This window comes from Podarcis pityusensis (assembly GCF_964106645.2).
Source record: "Podarcis pityusensis genome assembly, chromosome: 9".
Classification (NCBI taxonomy): Eukaryota; Metazoa; Chordata; class Lepidosauria; order Squamata; family Lacertidae; genus Podarcis; species Podarcis pityusensis.
This window is the reverse complement of record NC_138034.1, coordinates 27,685,249-27,698,637: the sequence shown is the minus strand read 5'-3', so window position 1 is coordinate 27,698,637 and position 13,389 is coordinate 27,685,249. Positions and strand designations below refer to the sequence as shown.

General features: G+C 39.9%; 1 protein-coding gene across 1 annotated transcript in view; it reads left to right on the top strand.

The window, feature by feature from the left end:
- Positions 1-13,389, top strand: part of TENM3 (teneurin transmembrane protein 3) — a 974,114-nt gene that overhangs the window by 478,761 nt on the left and 481,964 nt on the right. Inside the window, exon 7 of the mRNA XM_081021657.1 lies at positions 10,724-10,796. The gene's annotated coding sequence lies outside the window, so the exon portion shown is untranslated. The remainder of the gene's footprint in view (positions 1-10,723; positions 10,797-13,389) is intronic.

The following is a 13,389-nucleotide window of genomic DNA, read 5'->3' as shown; positions in this document are numbered from 1 at the left end:
GGAAGAATGGTTTAATGGCAAGTGAAGGTTGTCAGCTGGACCTTAAATCAGAAATGATGCGGCAATGTGAGGAAATGATGGTCATTTGTTTGGAACAGGAGCGGGAAACCTATTTTAAGAAATTGTATTAAATTAAATTAAATTGGTTTGATTTGTAATAATTTTGAAAATTAATAAAAATAATTTGGAAAAAGGCCCATGTACCCTCCCTTCTCTTTCCCCAAAGCATATTGCCAACTTTCGTATTTGCTATCTTTTATTAATTGAAATGTTGATAACAGTCCCCCTCCCTTAATATATCATTGTGAGCAGTATAATTATATTTTACTTTTTCAATCATATAATTATATTTTATTTTTAAACTTTCCTAACAACTGATGCTGTAGAGGGCAATATCAAAAACTTTTCATAAAACCAGTAAACTAAATAAAAATAAAATTATAGTACATTAAATGACACTCAAGGTGGTTGCTAAGTTTGCTTCTGGGGTTGATTCAACTCAGTGCTGGTGTTCCTCATATATCAGAGATAGGATGGTATCTGCATATTTCCAGATCACAGCTTGGGGGGGGGGCGTATAATAGAGAGAGGAAAGTAGGCCTATTCACTTTTGCCCTGTTGCCAAGAAAGATGTAAGTGGAGGGAGAGATTGTGCCAGACCTGCTTCATCTTCTATGTGATAGCCCTTCAGATATTTGAAGACTAAAGAAGTCTTTGCAGTTGTGAGCATCAAACTGAAATTCAGGGATCCAGGCCTGGTGCCAGACTTTGAGGTCAGGTCCAACTCCAGTCATTTGTTATCCCTTCTCTTAACCCTGCCCACTTCTTGGTCACCCTCAAGCATGACCAAGATACACTGAGGATTTTCATAGATAATAGCCCCAGTGCCTGTGAACAGAATCAAGCAGCTTTACTTTAAGTAGTATGCATGCATTTCATGCATGTAATGTGTGTCCTTTGCAAAACAAAAAAACAACAACTCGGGGTTTGAGTTACATGACAAGCCTACAATACACAATTTCCTAGCATACTGTTGATAAAACGAGTATTATATCATAAATTTTTGAGTCTTAATTTATAATGCATCTAAGTGCGATAGTTCTTAGGAAATCAGCAGCTATTGTTATAAGGGAATCATTTTAACCAATTGCCTGCCAATGTCTGGTTAACAACATATACCATCTGCCGAATTAAGTTTCAGTTTCTACAATGTGTAAATAACAAAATCTTTGAAACTTCATCAGTGTGCTCCTCATTTCACCAGAACTAGTTGAATCTTGCCTCTGCAGTTGAGGCTATATTGGAAAAAAACTTAATCAGATTTTGCCTTCTTTTACAGGAAATAAATGAATGTCTAAAAAAACAACTTTTGCACCAATAAAAAACCCACAAATTAGATTTCCTGCAGGGGCAAACTTTTTCAAAATAGATACACATTTTCCACAGAGACCAATCCTACATTTTTTGTCTTCCCTTTGATTGGCTTTCCCCCCTCATAATAGTATGAAGTTCTCAAGGGTAAGAAGAAAAGCAGATACTTGCCATTATGAGGATAAAACTCCTGCCAGTAAAAATCAGGTTTTGAAAGCAGAAACATTAGTAGTTTGATGTGCAGTGGGTTTGGGGTTGTGTTTTTTTTTTTGTCACTGCAAATCACAAGGGAAAGGGGAAAAGGCCAATCTGCCTCCTCTAATAGCTGGTGTTGGTTTTGGATGTTATGTGTTGCTCCTTTGATAGCTCTCACATGCATATAACCTGTTATCAGTCTGTTGTAATTATGATGTATCATCTTCATGATTTGCCTCTTTGCAGCCTAATATATTATGATAGCTAAAGTGAGTTGCTCTGTTTATAATTGGATGGCTGCTATTGATATGGGTAATGGATCTCTCCTGTGAAATGCAAACAGCAGCTAGATGCTCAGCATGGAGGTAAATTAAGTACCTGAGCTACCTGGGAATCAGCAGGTAGGCCTCATGACTTAGTATAGGGATGTATTTTTTCTGGTATCTCAGCACATCTCTAATTGCAATTATATTTCATGCCCATCTTGTCAAAGTTCTTGTAGGAAGGTTGTATGTATAAGTCGTTTAAATACAAGTATAAAAGCAAGTGAGGATGCAAGGTTTTTCTGAAGACCTAGATGTCATTAAACAAGCAAGACTTCATAGAGGCATATCTACTAATTTTACCACCCACACACATGGAGAGAGAGAGAGAGAGAGAGAGAGAGAGAGAGAGAGAGAATAAAACCCACAGATTTACTGAACTTAAAAATATAGCACCCTTTCACCACATCACTACAATTTGGTTGCTTAAAATGGTGCAATGAAAATGGCTAAATACACAAAGTAACACACTTGCAACCAACAGCTAGAAAAGCATCACCATTCAGATTAGATTTCCTGCCACCACGTTTCTGTGTCAGTTTGTGTGAATCAGATCTTGGAATATTTCTAGATCTGGAAACAGAATATACATTCTTTAGAGTAAGATGCACTCTTATTAAAACTACGACACACCGCTTTATCAGTGACATGTCATGCCTGATCTTATGTAAGTTTAGCTCGTAATCAATAGCATTAATACATTGTTGGACATAAAACACTGGGGCAGGTAGAGGGAGAAGAAAGAAATACTGAAAGCAGGTTTCCACATAGTACATTGATTTTTGTTTTCTTTGTGTAAACCCAAACATAGTAGTAATGTGTGGAGTTGGTAAAATATTGATTTGATTTCCCTGGTTTTTAGTTCACTTGGGTTTGAGGTTGACAAGGGCAGTTATGTTCTGTAATTATCAGTCATCATACTTGTCTAGGCAGTGATGTCCACAAAACACTTACCAGATTTATTACATTGCTCTAAACACCTTTCACAGTGAGCAAGAGAGAAGGAAATACTAAGAAAATACATTTCCTCAGTGTCCCTAAGTAATGAGATTTTTAAAATAAAATAAAGATGCCTTGAGCTAAATTTGCTGATTACCATAAGCTTTTAAAACAGTTTTGGTTGGTATCAGCTAATCCTGGCATGGATATTGAGGAGCAGTCCATCAAAACATTTCAAATCCCACCCCCTCGTCACATCCTTCTGGTGACATGTCTTTCAGTAGCTACAGGCAGGTAATATATCTAAAACCAAAAAATCTTTTACCATATGATGATAACTTCTAGTTTGAAGTGAACCAGATCTAGTAACATGATTAAAACTGAGTGTGTGCAAAATAAAATCATCCTGAGCTTCAACTTAGATTTTACTAAAGGGTTGCTACTGGTAATTTATGAGAATAAAATTCAGTTCCATATAATTGAGCTTAATTTTATCACTGTTCTCCTCAAAATATGGGAGAAACTAGTAATTTTCACCTGGAAATCTACTGCATTTTTGTGTTGTAGGTTACTTTAGTGCTGAACTTTCATTTAGGAGTAATCACTTGAAATAACTTGCTGTGATGATAGAGACATGCAGTTCACCAATTACAATTAAACCATGTGAACCATATGTTTCATAAGTGCAGTGGGCTTTGAAACTTTAAAAAGGTTTTACATTAAATTACACTGTGATTTCATTTTGCCTGGATTTTTTTATTCTACTTTAGAAAGCTAAAAGGTTTTTAAGTGAAGACTTTAGAACATTTTATTTATTTATTATATTTAAAAACCTTTATACTTTACCTTTCCTCAGTAAGCCCATAGTAGCTAACGACAATAACTTAAAACCATTTAAAAAACAGATTGACAACTATAAATACAGAAAAGTATTAATAAAGCAATAACATAGTAGTGGCGAGAGGTGGGTACAAACTATCAGAAATAATTTAACTATAGCAATTGAAACCACTTTTTTTTAAAAACGCATAAAAAACCATAAAACTTCCAAAACCTAAAATGGAAGGTTTTGGTTATCCTACAAAAGGAGACTGGCTCCAATCATTGGTCTACAGTCTTCACTGTCTCCCTAGGATGAGATGGGTATATCTGCATACTGACAAATTTGAATGGCATATCTCTGGATGACCTCTCTCAGTGGTTTCTTCTTCCCAGTGGTAGATACTAAACAACCCGGGGGACACGGGTGGCACTATGGTCTAAAAACCACTGAGCCTCTTGGGCTTGCTGATCAGAAGGTTGGCAGTTTGAATCCGTACAACAGGGTGAGCTCCTGTTGCTCTGTTCCAGCTTCTGCCAACCTAGCAGTTTGAAAGCATACCAGTGCAAGTAGATAAATAGGTACCGCTGCGGCGAGAAGGTAAATAGTGTTTCCGTGCGCTCTGGTTTCTGTTATGGTGCCCGATTGCACCAGTAGCAGTTTAGTCATGCTGGCCACATGACCCGGAAAGCTGTCTGTGGACAAACACCGGCTCCCTCAGCCTGAAGCAAGATGGGCACCGTACCCCATAGTCGCCTTTGACGGGACTTAACTGTCGAGGGGTCATTTACCTTTTTTTATTTACTAAACAACATTGGGGTGGGGGTAAAATGGAACTTTGGGATCTGAGAAGCCATGATCAAGGCATCAGACAAGAGTTCCCTGGCACCATCTTCTTGGATCACCCCCCCCCCAGTCCAGAAGGATACTGTGTTTAATGGTATCAGCAGCCACTGAGAGATCTAGTAGAAGCAACAGTAATGAAAAATTCCTAGCACCATTCCATCTCTCTATCCTCCAGGTTGTGTCCCTGCTGCATGAATGTTGTACATAACTGAGAGAGGTTTACACCCCCAGCCTCACCCAACATGGTTTCTAAGATTGCATGCCAAGTCAGCGTATTCATCTAGGAACAAGTCCTGTATGACAGATGTTTTACCCTTAATCAACATAGCATTAAGCAGCACAACTTTCAAACCACCAGGGGCTGTTACACATATGTTTAGAGGATATTTTGCTTGAACACAGCATCCAAAAAACCCGAATACTGCTTCAGTTAGGAATGGAGGAGGAATCCATTTTCAACATTTTTATACAAGGAATTTGGCAGTCCTAACCTGATCATGCTTCACCTGCCTCAGATCACCTCTTTCATTGAGCACCTCCATTCATTTGAAGCATGCTGTATTATATAGACTAAGTGGAAGCATTACTGAATTTGAGCTAAGTGGTCACTCTGATTACATAAATCTAATAATAATAATAATAATAATAATAATAATAATTTTTTATTTATACCCCAGCCAAGACCGGGCTCAGGCCAGCTAACACTGAATATAAATACAGTAAAAACATTTTTTAAAAAACAACAATATAACAATATAAGTTAGAATACAGTTTAAAATGCAGCTTAAAATGCAGCCTCATTTTAGTGGTGGTTCATAGATCAAAGCCATAAGCATAGGGCTTTAAAGGTCAAAACCAGCACCTTAAACCTGACCCTGTACTCCACCGGGAGCAAGTGCAGCTGGTAAAGCACTGGATGAATGTGATCCTGCGGCAAGGACCCCGTAAGGAGTCTCGCTGCGGCATTCTGCACCCGCTGGAGTTTATGAGTCAGCTTCAAGGGCAGCCCTGCATAGAGCAAATTACAGTAATCAAGCCTAGAAATGACTATCATATGGATCACTGTAGCCAGATCGGGACGAGAAAGGTAAGGGACCAACTGCTTAATACGGTAGAGATGGAAAAATGCTGCCTTTGCTGTAGCTGCAACCTGCGCCTCCATAGAGGCGTTGAAGGTTACACCCAAGCTCTTGACAGAGGGCACTGGCACTAATTGAGCCCCCACAAGAGGTGGGAGTTGGCCCCCCAACCCCATGTCATCCTGACCCAGCCAGAGGACCTCTGTCTTCGAAGGATTTAACTTCAACCAGCTCCCATGCAGCCAACCAGCCACAGCTTCCAAGCATCTGGTCAGAGTATCTGGGGCCAAGTCAGGATGGCTGTCCATCAACAGATAGGTGTCATCTGCATATTGATGACAGCCCAGCCCAAAGTTCCGGACAATCTGGGCAAGGGGGTGCATAAAGATGTTAAAAAGCATTGGGGAAAGAATTGTGCCCTGCGACACTCCACACACCAAGGAATGCCGCAGCGACAACTCCCTAGCGCCACCCTCTGTCCCCAACCTGAGATAAAGGAGCGTAGCCATTGTCGGACTGTGCCCTGAATCCCCAAGGTGGTGGTCCAAAAGTTCATGATCAACCATGGCAAAGGCTGCTGACAAATCTAGAAGATGCCATGACATATATAACATATAATGCACACTTTAAACTGAAATTGGCATCTTTAGAGAAAGAAAAATGGCAACTATTCATCATTTGCCCTGGCAAACACACACATTCCATATTGAGCAGGGAGGTACATACACATGCCTACTTGCCTCCCAATTTTTCTCAGGTATTTTAGTCCCTCTTTGTATCTCACTACCCCCACAAAAGGAATTATCTCATTACTGTTAATTATCTCATTATTGTTGAGATTGCACGTTTTCAAATGTCATGAGATAGAGATAATCTTTTATCAGACTTCTCATCAAATATTTTTCTGATTTGAATTTTTAACTATGAATTTTCACTTACTTGAAGCCATTTCACTACAAAGCTATTTTGTTGTCCATCCTTTACTATGGTAAATATAGAGCATTATGTATTTCTTTACAATGTGTTACAGTTGATGTAAGTCCTAATAGAATATCAAAGGATGCAGCTGCAGTGTTGATTTTAAAAGCCCTGGCACACTTGTCACCAGTATGCTGGTGTTTAAAATCTACTTTTATCAAGAGACTACGTTATTAACCTAATTTAATTGGCATGCTTGTGCTAGCACTTAACAATAGATTCAAGGATTTTTGGCGGGGTGGGGGTGTTGTGAGAAGACATTTGTTGGTCAGATGCCTAAATATGCCTGTTCCTGCAATTTATAATTCACAGGTATTTGGTTTATAACTGTGTAGGAGGAACCATATGGACATACAATATAATTTTTTTTTTAATATGCAAATTGCCACAGTAACTCATGGGAAAGGGTGGTCATAGCTCAGTGGTAGTAGGTAGGCCTGTGAAACACCCCTGACTGAAAGCCTGGAGACAATCAGTGTAGACAGTGTTCAGTTTGATGGACCCATGGTTTGACTCAACATCAGGCAGCAAGTACCTGCTTATTAAGGGATGCGGGTGGCGCTGTGGTCTAAACCACTGAGCCTAGGGCTTGCCGATCAGAAGGTCGGCGGTTCCAATCCTCGCGACAGGGTGAGCCTCCCGTTGCTCGGTCCCTGCTCCTGCCAACCTAGCAGTTCCCGCTCTGGCGGGAAGGTAAATGGCATTTCTGTGCGCTGCTAAGGTTCACCAGAAGAGGCTTAGTCATGCTGGCCACATGACCCGGAAGCTGTGCAGACAAACCAGCTCCCTTGGCCTATAGAGCGAGATGAGCGCCGCAACCCCAGAGTCCTCTGCGACTGGACCAGGGGTCCCTTTACCTTTACCTTTACCTGCTTATTAACTCATTGCATTATCAATATGAATATCAACAGTCCCTTTCCAGTAGAAGGTCATCCATAGGAGGAACCAAAACCAGTTCCATGCCAAAGCTAGGCCTGTATCTAGACCAAAATATGTCAAGATAATCAGTTTCCTTGAAAAGTGCCCTTCACCTTACACCCCACAAAAGGAGGTACAGGCCTGCCTCTCTGCTACAGGTATTTAGTCTACCTAGAAGCTTTGATTACCATAGAAGGGGTTGCTTTGGGGAAGTAAGCCAGAATAAAAGCACATGTCAAACACACTTTGGATCTCTTCCTTCTCCTTTGTAAAGTAAAGGTGCCCACCTTGGACACTGAAGTGTATGTGAGCTAACATACTTTGTTATATAGCTTTTGTAATAGGGATCCTGTTTTTATAATAAAAGCCCTTCTTCATTTGATGCATTTGACTGAAATCGCTGACAAAATAACTCTGTCTCCTACAACCATAAAATTTTGGCCTGTTTGGAGTGGTTTTGATGGAGGCCTCTCTTGACAGGAGCTTCATAATTAATTTGGTCCATCAGGTACTCCGTAGAGAATACAGCCACAAATTCTCCTTCAGTGTGCATATGCACGCACATATACGTGGAAGGCTCTCTGTACTGCAGGTGGTCCAAAATAAGGGAAAGACAGACATTTAAATAATAATGTTGTCCTTCCTTGAGCAAGCACAATCTCTTCACATTATTGTCAATACAAGTGGAATTGCTTTCCTTTATGTTAAAGTAAATAACTTATATACTTTCATTTAAGTATTCACCTCATTTATTAGGATAAAATCTTCTGTCTGGGTTGGCTGGCATGGAGCTTTACTGAAATGCTACTAAGAATTGGTAAGGAATTTGGCCTTGACTCATGCTAATTTAAACAATATATTCCACATTTTACGGTCCCTTTTTAATAACATTGTTATTAAAGATTCTTTTAAAATAGTATTCTTGTTTTGAATTAAGCTGGAACAATGGTATACAAACTATGTTTTCTTGCATTCTTGGTTCTTTTCTGTGATATGATTCGAAAAGCTGTATTGCACAATTAATTTTTTGCGTCTCATACAACATAGCCACTGGAAGTATTACAGACTGTACAATATTTTGACTTCAATCAGTTTAATTAATGCCAAGTTGAGTTGGAAAGGGTAAAGGCACAGTACCTTGATTATCATGTATATATTTTGAACAGGTGCCCATAGATTATATCAGAGGGAGGACAGTTCTTTAATGTTACCTTGTCATATGATACCAATTATTTTAAGTGTGTGTGACATATAGTTGACACACTGTAAATGGGATGTTGCCTCTCAGCAGGTTTCATTCCTAAACCTGCTGAACTTAAAAGGGGGCGGGGGGGACCTTGTATAGTGAAGAACAATATGCCATAAAAATATTTCCATTCATTAAAGGTATAATCCATTAAAATCATGGTAAGATTTGCCATTTACTTCAGTGGAATTTGAGTTGCAACCTTACAGTGCAGTCTTCTGTGTTTTACACAGGCGTGCCTTTAAATTCAGTGTGATTTATAACTAGCTAAATGCATGTAACTGGTTGAAATATTTTAGTTTTCCATAATCTGAGCTAATTAGAAAAAGAGAAGCATAAGCTTCAAATGAGACTCATTGAAACTACATACACATATGTAAATGTTTGCAACACTTACACAAAGAAATCTTAAATAATCTACAGTTATATTTCTTTTTAATTTGATACTTCAAGCACGCCTCAGGAAAGAATACAGGAAATGTAGGCAGAAAATCCAGAAGGAATGACCTTTTGATAAAATGAATGTTTACATCAATGCAACATGGATTTTGCAGAGTTAATACTCAGACTTATCAATTAGAAAGTGTACACTGACTCTCTCTCTCTCTCTCTCTCCTCTCTCTCTCTTTAATTGCTTCTAAACACGGAAGGAAGATATCTAGACTATAATGGTGTAATGGGGTTTAAATATTACACAACTTTGTCAGACTGAAATATATATATATATATATATATATATATATATATATATAGTGTGTGTGTGTGTGTGTGTGTGTGTAAATTGTACCCCCCTGGCCACTTAACAAAACTATTTTCCCATACACCATGGGTTTCCAGTTCTTTTAAAACTGCATGACATGAAGGAATTCAGTATTATGAACTGCTTCAGCATGCAGTGATACAGAAATATAGACTTTCCCCCCAAATTTTCAGCTATTAAAAGTAAAGCTAAGCTGAAATTTCTCATTACTTTTTCTTTTTTAACATCTGATATTTTTGTTTTTGACAGACACACTTTCAAATCATCCAACCTTGCATGAGATGGCACCCCCAGGTTTCTCCATCCTCCACCAGTCGCAGACTGTGGGTCGGGGGGAGGGGTAGCATTGTTAATCCGAGAGGATTGATCTTTCAGGGCTCTGCCAGCACCATTGATCTCTGGCAATGAATGTGTTGGCCTGGTGTGGGGCACCAAGGAGAGCTTGGCTGTCTGGCTGGTGTACCAACCATCTAGCACACTGGTGGCCACCCTGTCAGGCCTGCTGGAGGTGGTGGCAGGCTGGGCCTTGGAGTTCCCTAACCTACTGGTTCTGGGGGACTTCAGCGTTCATGCCGATGCCATCCCCTCCTCTCAGGCTCTGGACCTGGTGTCTTCCATGGCGACATTAGGGCTCTCCCAGTTTGTTTTGGGTCCCACACATCAAGCAGGCCACACACTGGATCTGATCTTTGGGGCGGGTATAGTGATCATGTCCCCCCTTGTGGAAGTGCCATGGTCTGATCACTACGCTCTGAAAGCCAGGATTGACTCCCCCCCCCCCCACTTGGGTGGCGAACCTATTTGGGCTCGCCCGCAGAGGCTGATGGATCCTGATGGATTTCGTCAGGCCTTGCGGGACCCTGCTCCCCCTGGCGGCTCACTAGATGAGCTTGTCGAGAACTGGAACAACCGGCTCTGCCTAAAATCACAGTGTTTCAGGTTATTCTAGTGGTGATAGCCAATGGAACAGCAACTGGTGATGATGGAATCCCCTCACCAGCATTGCTCCTTTCCCTGGGCAGAGAGAAACCTACATGCCATCCTAAGTTTCCAAATCTAATGTCAGATTCACTAATGGCCAATAGTATTTTTATTGAAGGTGTTTTTACACACAAGAAGAACTTGCAGGATATCATTGCATCAGGGGGGCAAATCTGGATACTGTTGGCTATAACACATGTCAAAATACTTGCAAAAATATTTTCGGATTCCTTGATAACTTCCTGTTTTGTACTATGTGTCTTACAGAATTCCTCTGTGCCCCACCGGAATACCTTTTGTCATAAACAGAAAACACAGAAAGCGTTCCAAACAGGAAGAGGTAGGACAAAACTTTCCATTTGCTAGATTGTTACAAGGCCCATTGTTTTTAGTAACTGTGGTCAAGACAGTACAGTACTAGAAAACCGTAGCACACCATTTTGGCTTTGTTTATAAATATTTGTCTACCATCTACTTGATTTTCATTTTTAAAATATTTTTTAAAAAATATTTTACTTTTTTCTATCATTTTAAAAAGATGTAATATGTTTAGATTTTCATTTTTTAAATAACCATCATTTGCAGAATTTCCTTGCTCACATTCCTTTAGACTGCACCAGTCTGGTATTGGAGTAAAATGTACCTCAAAATGTACCAGCAAGTAAAAAATAATAATTAAATCATGCCAACATTGAGACTTTATCTTCTCCAGTAAGTCATGTAAGTCATTTGGGTGAACAACACCCACAAGGTAAAGTACAAAAACCTAGGCAGTATGTGCAGTCTAAATTGACCTGACAGTTTTTTAAACATGAAAATATATTGCTGAAGTATAGAAGTGCAATAATAGTGAGTTATGGGTACAAGAAGTCTCATGGGCTTAGCAGCCATATCACATGTACTTGAGCAGCTATGTACAATCAACACATTTCACAAATGGATTAATTGAAGGACATAAAACACATTGTTGCAGTGATTTTCTGATATTGTATCAAACTTATAGATCAGGGGGTCCCCAAACTAAGGCCCATGGGCCGGATAAGCCCCGAGGGACTCGATTATCCGGCCCGCGGCAACCCCCGCTGCGGCCACCCGCTCTTACCGGCACTGTGCTGCGTGGCTGCCCACTTCCAGGTCAGAGGAGCAGCGGAAATAGCTTGTGTGCATGCGCAAGCATTATTTGCGCATGCACAAGCATTACTTGTGATGCACATCTGGGTCGGAGGAGGCCCATGCAGATGCACACAAGCTATTTCCAGTGCTCCTCCGACCTGGAAGTGTGCCAGAAATAGTGTGTGTGCACACATATGGGCACACGCTCCCTGCGTTCCGGCCTGCTGCGTGATCGGTGCAGGAGACACCGGCCAGAGATGCGGTAAGTTTGCTGACCCCTGGTATAGATGACTCTTCCCTTTTTCCTGGTGTCAACAGTGACAAGCCCTACCAATGGCTCTGTGTCTAAACTCACCCAGAGTTTGATCAACTTCAGTGCAAGTTCTACTAGGAAGAGAAATGTATTTTGCAACATGCACATCATTGTGGGTTATTCAATATAGGCATTTAAGCAGATATTGCCTACCATATTTGAAAATACAGACACACAATTGACCACTGTTCACACATTCTGAAGTGTATATGAGGACCAGTTCACCAGCTCATCCACACCACCCTGAGTTTTATTAAAATGAAGAATGTTTTCTGGGTTGAAAGTTTAGTCTGAGATCTCTGTGTCATTATGCGTTGAAGGAACAAGTATCACTGCCCTTCCTTTCTTTGGAGACTCACGTGTGAAATCTTAAAAACCAAAAATGTTGCTGTGGACATTTCTGGTTTGTGGTCAAGAAACTGCGATTGGATTTCTGTTTTTATGGTTTTCCCCCGATCTGTCAACTAGCATCAGGTTTGTCATAGCTGATCCATTGGTCAGTAATGGAGAACTTATCAGTTATATTTCATCCATGCGTTGTTACATTTCTCAGCCTCTGTCTGGTCTTTGCATGTTCTTTCTTTCTCACATATATGTATGTATCATTAAAAAAATGCTGTTTTGAAATTGCAATCTAGTCAGAATTTTATGCCATATTTCCATGTTTGAATGGAATATGCTGCCTCATTGGCCATCCTCCTTTGAATAGCAGTAATTGCTCATCAGTTGTAGTATTCTCAAATGGCACAAAACACAGTAGAAGTTTGTTAGCAAACATATCCCAGAGGTCACACATAGGGGCAAGTTGGTCTCTTCCATTGGTGATTCATATTGAAGCTGAATCTTAGGGATTCTTTTGAAGGAGGCTAGTGACATTGTGCTCCAGACATGTTGGGGGAAAGTCTCAACAAATTTTGCAGAAGAGGGGTCATCTAAAAGAGTTGTCATACTCTTGGGCTGGGATGTTGGCTTTTTTGGGGGGGGGGTTGTTGTTGTCATTGATATTAATGTTGTTCAGTCTGGTTGTGTATTTATTGATATTTTATTTATTGATGTTTGATTTATTGTTTATTACCACTTTTGTTATGTGATAACTATGTATTTTTTCATGTTGTAAGCCAGCTTTATCATGGTTTCAACTATGGAAAGGTGGTATATAAATAAAATTATGTATGTATGTGTGTACCTGCTGAAGTGAGGGTGTATGCAGGTTGCTTGCAAACATGTGCAGATCAGCTGAGATTCGAATGACCCCAAAAGCCAGAATAGTATGTTTTGTGTAAAACAATGGCTAAGATGAAAAACCGTTTTGCTGGGTCACAGGTAAGGATCTAACTGGTGGGAAATGTTACAATAATTCAGGTTTGTCAAGGAGTTTCATGTGATATTAAGGGAAGTAGTGATCTATTATGAAAATTGAGAAAATTCTGGATTTTTAAATCTTCTAAACTCCTTCCTTACATAAAATCATCAGAACAGGCTAAGCACCTGTTGATATTATGAGTAA